The following is a 7,218-nucleotide window of genomic DNA, read 5'->3' as shown; positions in this document are numbered from 1 at the left end:
AAAATTTCTTTTTTGAGCTTAACCTTGAAGTTGATCACTCTATCAAAAAATGCATTTTTGGCTGATGCAAGAAGTAAAACTACGTATGAATATTTTGGAGTTGTTTCATTTGATACGACTTACAACACAAACAGGTATTCTGTTCATTGTGATATACTATTCGGTTCACACACATAACTAGTTTCGATTCATAACAAATTTTCCTTCTGGTTTCTACTGCAGGTACAATTTGGTTTTTGGTTCTTTTGTCGGTGTGAATCACCACGGTTAGTCGACACTTCTCGAATGTGCTTTGATGAAAAATGAGGATATTTAGTCATTCAAATGGTTATTTGAATGTTGGCTTCGTTGCATAGAAAGAAAGGCGCCAAAAGAGATTCTTACCAATCAATGTGCATCGATGCAAAGGACTATTGAGACCTGTATGCCAACAACAATTTACTGGTGGTGTATTTGGCATATCATGAAGAAGATCTCAAGTAAATTAAACGGCTACAAGCGACATGAAGAAATCAAATAAGAGATGAGTCATGTTGTTTGGAACTTATTTACAAAAGATGCATTTGACAGAAATCGAAATGATTTCTCATGAAATATGGTGTTAGAGGCAATAAGTGGCTTTCAGGTAACTATGATTTCATTCGAATTGAATGATGTTATTTTTTAGGTTCAGACAGGAATAACTTTCGATTCATTTTCTCGTCTGATTTTTTTAATTGTGCCCCATTTTGCAGAGCTTTTTGAATATCGTCATTTATAGATTTCAGTTTATCTCGATCACCACTTTTGGGCCGAGATGAGAAGCACACAAAGGAGCAAGAGTATTCATGCTTTTTTTAACAAGTTTATCACACCCAATAGCTCTTTGATTCAATTTATGAAGCAATATGATAATTGTCTAGGAAGCAGAGAGCAAAGAAAGAGAAAATTTGATGCTGCAAATTTTTATACTGTGATACCGTGTGCAACAAAATCACCAACAGAGGCTCAATTTCAACATGTGTATACTCACGAGAAGTTCAGAAAAGTTCAAGCACAATTTAGAGAAAAGGTGAATTGCATCACATGATCAACGAAGTCTGCTCTAGGTTTTACGACATATGAAGTTGTAGAGCAGGTTTCTAACTCAACATTCAACAAGTTTGTTATTTATCACATGAAGTAAAGTGCCAGTGCTTATTGTTTGAGTCAAGGGGTATACTGTGCCGTCATTCTCTGAGTGTCTTAAGTTTTGAGCAAGTAGATAAAGTGGCACCGAAATATATATTAGAACGCTGGAGTAAGAACGTAAAGAGGAGGCACACACATATCAAAAGCAGCCAAGACGAGCCTCCATTGGAGCCAAGAAGCAAGAGGTTTGTTGATTTGGTCTTTTGGTCACACAATATTTGTGAATTTACATCAGAATCTGAAAAATTGATTGGAATTCTGCATCAGGCTTTTGATAATGTCATGGCTGAGATGTAAGAATATCAAGCAAAAAGTAAAGGTAAATGTTCGTTATCTCACGAAGATGCTACATTGAATGATGTTAACGACCTTCAAAGTCCCCTACGTATTATAATAAGAGGACGTCCCAAGAATAGACTGAGATCAAATTTGGAAAAAAGGATCGCAAATGCATTAAAGAAAAAAGAAAAAACCAGCTCTAAGTGAGGCAACATTGATTTACTTTTGATTAGGAAAAATGTGTTTGTGCATGTAAGTAAGTATGCTAATATATGATTTATTTCTTTTATAGTTGAACCTATTAGATGGTGGATTAATAATTCAGTCAAACTCCAGCCTTTATCATGCACAGGATATGAATTATCCTGGAGAGGATGATAGAAGTTTCGGTGGTTATTAAAATAAATTTTCGGTTCATTTGTGTTTTAGTCATATAATATTTTTGCCTTTGACAAAAATGAGGGTTAAATGGTTTATTTCTTATTTATGTTATGTTTTATTGAATAGTCACATTTTGATTTTTCAAATTAGTTAATATAATTGTGATGTAGTAAACAGTTTTAGGTGTTTATTAGAATACGTTTCAATTTATGTATGACTAAATTTCGGTTCATTTGCGTTCTAGTCATATAATGTTGATAAGGGTTAATTTCTGATTTGTGTTATATTTTATTGAATAGTCACATTTTAGTTTTTCAAATTAGCTTTTGCAATTGTGTTATGGCAAATAGTTTAGGTGTTTCTTAGAATATATTTCAGTTTATTTTGTGTCTAAATTTTGGTTCATTTGTGTTTTTTTGCCACTCTTGAGGTTTGATAAATACATTCAATCTATTCAGTGAACCTAGATTCATTCAAATTAATGTGATCTCAATACAACCCAGACATTTCCAACAAATAATCAAAAGGAATTTAAGAAAAGATTTTCAAATATATACATTAACATTTACAATGAGTCAAAGAAGTATTTGCCTCTTTACAATTCCTTGCAAAATAGTGTTCATTACAATTTTACAGATTGAACCTATTTACTTTCTATATCCCCATATGAGAATTTACAAAAAGGACTTGAAAGGGTAGCGAATGGCTTTAGGATTCTTATGCATTCAGATGCCTCGATGACTTTGTCTCTAAATTTATTTACCTTGTCCAAGAGAATGGTAGAAATATATTTCTACCTAAAAGCATCTACTTCTTCCTACAATTCAATTGAAAGAAATTAGTTAATATGAATCCAAATGTACTAAGAAATGAACTGAAATTTATTAATTTAGAAATAGAGGATCAACTATGTTTAATGATACTTACCTCTAGTTTTTACATTTGTATTTCCCATTTTTTATCTTTCTGAGATCAATTATTTTCAGCCATTTCATGATAAATATTTTGCAATCATAACTAAGAAAGAAATAAAAAAGTAAAATATGATTAATAGGACAGACACAGAAAAACACATTAATAACAGTACTATAACAAAGAAAGAATAATATATAGGAAGATTGATATACGATGTTCGTCGACCACTGATCATAATATATGGTGCTTCAACACCCTCTTTATTGTCCACCAAAGGTTCTGCTCCAGCATAGACCCTCATTTGAGATACTATTAAGCCCTGAAAATGATACAAAGTGTGCACTTCAATTCAGTAATAATTGAACAAAACCAAGCCCACAAATAATACTCAATCAGGCACAAAAAGTAATTGATATGATTTAATTAGAGAAGAATGGCTAGAAATAAGAGATAACTTACAACAAAAATATGTATTTTGTAAATAACTTACAACAAATTTATTTAATGCTATTCTTTCCTCAGGTATATCTTTTTTTTTTTTTGGGTCAAGCACATGAAAGGCTTTTTCTGAACATCACCAATCCACAACCACCAATGACCTCCATGATAATTTGGTGCAAACAGTTGAAGTTTGTGAAAATGATAGAATATTTCAGTCTAAATGATAGCAAACGATAGAATTATTAAAGAAGTTTTAGAAATCATAACTTACAAATGGATGAGATGCTAATTTTTTTGTCAAGAAAAGGCAGGTAGTTCTTATATTCAATGATCTGGTAGGACTTCTTAGTGTTTGGATCAATGTATTCATGGTTATGCTTTCCCAACATTAAATTTTGTAAAATGAACCAAAATAAACTAATAAATGAACCAAATTACTTAAGGAATAACAAATTTGGTCAATACTTATTAGCAACATCAAGTGACCTCAATTAACACGCAAATGAACCGTAGTTCAGATATGAACAAGAAGTGAACAATACTCAATCATCAACAAAAACACATCGAATTCATTTCTGGATTCAAATGAACCTCAATTAAACTAAGAAATGAACTAAAATTACTTAAGGAATAAAAAATTTGGCTTACCACAATATCTGTCGGCACGCAGTATATTTCTTCATCAAATTGCGACATTTTCTGTTGTTGAGAATCATACACAGTTCGGAGACCACCTATAGGACCAAAATTTATTAGATATATGTGAATATAACTTTTAAAAAAAAATCATTAATGTTAATGTAATAGCTGAAGAATTTACTGTATTTTCTACATCTTGTTTGGGTTTTAGAGACAAAAGTGGCATCTACCCCCCTCTAAATGAACTGTGGTCTAACATGAATATAGTTTCAAACTCATTGGTTGTCCCTTCTTTGTCAATCTTTATTTGCGTCATCCAATGATAACATTTCTCCTCAGCTCCTCTGTTATTTCGTTTTCTTTTCCGGAGTCTTGTACCTTTCATGGGTGCTCAAACTCGGTTCCGCACTTGTTTCCTCTGCATATTGCAATGCTGTTATCACCCCAGCATCCATCACCTCCTCTACCAAATTTTCAAGTTGTGTTACTGTTGGTTGAGAGATCAGTAGACTTATGCCAAGGCTGAACGAAGATACGTCATCTTTCCAATGTCGAGAACAGGGAGAACTGCAAGATGACAGAAGAAAGTTTCAAAATAATAAAAAATCATTATGATATAATGTCAAAACTAATAAAAAGGATTTTAAGTAAAACTTATACATTAAGAGGAGCTTCTTGCTCTGATTGCCTTGCTGAAGTTTTTTCATGGGTTTGCTGTTCGGGGTTCTGGAGGGCAGCTGTATTACATAGGAAAGTATTTAATAATGAACCGAAATTATTATTATATAGCATCAAAACTAATAAATTAGATTTTAAGTAAAACTTACTCATTTACAAGAGCTTCTTGCTCTGATTTCCTTGCCAAAGTTTCTTCGAAGGCTTGCTGTTAAGGTTCCAGGGGGCAGCCGAATTACACAGAAATGTGTTTAATAATGAACCGAAATTTTTATTATATAGCATCAAAACTAATAAATTAGATTTTAAGTAAAACTTACTCATTTACAAGAGCTTATGGCACTGGTTTTCTTTCCAAAATTTCTACAAGGGCTTGTTGTTGAGTTTGGGGCTGGTAGCTGGATTACATAGTAATGTATTTTAAAATGAACCAAAATTATTATTATATAGCATGAAAACTAATAAAAAAGTATTTTAAGTAGAACTTACTCATTAACAGAAGCTTCTTCTGTTTGAATTTTCGAAGGGACATAGATAAAGGTTTTTTGTTATTTTAGATCTTCCACCAGAGAACTTAGAAGAGCAATTGCCATAAGAAGTCTAATGAAGGTAAATAAGAAAGGAGTTAATGTTGAATGATTAGAATAAGAAAGTAAATTGAAAACTTGCACTAAGTAAAACTGCACATTGATTAGAATAGGAAAGTAAATTGAAAAAATCACATATCCAGAGGTTAAGACTGACTTTCTTCTCGAACTACAAGGATTTGTTCTTGACAATCAGCTGTTGGGCTACTGATAGTAAATAAAATTCTGTGTCAATAATTAAAAAAAAAATTATTACCTAAATTTAAAAGACTAACGTAAGTATTTCAACTTACATAGCTGGAGGTTGTAAATTCTGTTTTTCCTTTTCAAGCCATTTTTTCTTGTAAAAAATGTAACTGGGGATTCAGAAGTATTTTTTCTAATAAAAAAGGTACAAAATTAAAATCATCAACCAAGATATTCTAATTAAAAGCAGAAGAAGTAAATAAATGCTAAGAGGAATTATTTGGTATTGCCCGGTGCGTTTTACAGATCGTCCCAAGCTCGTCTATGTTTGAAATACAGGTTCACTTTCGTTGCCCAAATTTACAGTCGGCTGTTTAAGCAAAAAAATAAATATTATTCAGTAAAACTAAAGAAATTACATGAGGTTTTAGGAAAACTTAGCAAAGAAAGAAAAAAAAAACTTTATATAAGAAACTTAATCTTCCGTCTGTGATAAATCATATCGCGCGTCCGTCGAGTCGTGGTCATTTCTCTGTGTTTTATCCGAAGTAACATTTGTTTTCACAGCACCGTCGTTTTTTCTCTTCATTCTTTTTTCTTTTTGTTTTCTTTTTTTACTCATCTCTATTTCTTTGCTTCTGACAATTCATACAAAAAGTTTTTATCTAAAATCAAGATGAATCTTAATTCAAAAAGAAATGAACCAAAATTTTTAAATGAACAAGTTAACAAGTTCAGCAAATTCAAGTGAAACTAAATCAAACGAACCTCAATTAAACTAAGAAATAAACTGAAATTATAAATACTTATCAGCATCATCAAGTGAACCTCAATTAATTCACAAATAAATAGAAATTATTTCAGATTTGAACAAGCCGTCAAAAAGACTCAATTAATAAAAATAGAATATATATTTATAATAATAAAATAATCATTTCTGAATCTTACTCATATTTGGATTCAGTTTCATTTTCCAAATTTATCTGAACAATCTTCCTTTTTTGGCTTTGTTTCTTCGCCACTTTTTGTGGTTATTTTCTTTTCTTTGGTGGTGTTTTTTCCATTTCTTTTTCTTCTTTGCAATACATACAAATTTTTTTATTAAAATAACAATATAAAATTTTAAATAAATGGATAGTTTCTGATAAGTGGTGGTGAGAAGTATACTCATATTCAGAAACAGTTTCTTCTTCTGAAGACGAATGCAGGATGACAAGTTTCTTTTCTTCTTTCTTCTTTTTTCCCTTTGTTTCCTCTTCTTTTCTTCTTTTTCTCCCTCCCTCAATTCTGCTCTTTTCACAATTCCCTAAAACAGAAGCTTATTTTGTTAGCACAATAATTTAGAAGCACCTGAACCAGAATTTCAAGGGAAATGGTTTCTTTATTTACCATTTCATTATTTGTCTCAAAGGCAATCCGGTCGACCAGTTTCCTCCGTGTCCAGTACGCCACCCATGGTATCCCGAGAGCATCATATGCTTCTAGATTAGGGAACTTCGTTTCATGGAAATATATTATCATTAATATAAAGACGCAGCCATCAACTGAAAGTTTATTTCCTGCTCTCTGGGCTTTGATCCTTTTGATCAGGAAGCTTAGCACATGAGATGCCTAATTCCATTGTCGGACTGTCTCCACATGAAGGACATATGATCTTATGGACCTGGGAGACTGTGCTTATTATTGTCAGCAACATGAAGTATTTCTGGACGAAGAGGATGAAAGTCGTCTTGAATTTCAGCAAGTCCCCCTCCCCTACAATACTCATATCCGTCACAGATGTTGTCAAAGACGCCAAAGTAGCACCTTTAAAGCTGGAACAATCTCCTTCTGCTACTCAGTCAGTTCGCTGTACGCAACCTTTTCAGAAAAATTATCCCCTACAATATTTTAATATAAACAAATTAGTTTAAATTATAACAAGCAGTCAAAAAAATTCAATCAT

Source organism: Arachis ipaensis, chromosome B6 (genome assembly GCF_059453495.1).
Source record: "Arachis ipaensis isolate K30076 ecotype BB chromosome B6, ASM5945349v1, whole genome shotgun sequence".
NCBI classification, from domain to species: domain Eukaryota; kingdom Viridiplantae; phylum Streptophyta; class Magnoliopsida; order Fabales; family Fabaceae; genus Arachis; species Arachis ipaensis.
This window is presented reverse-complemented; position numbering follows the sequence as displayed.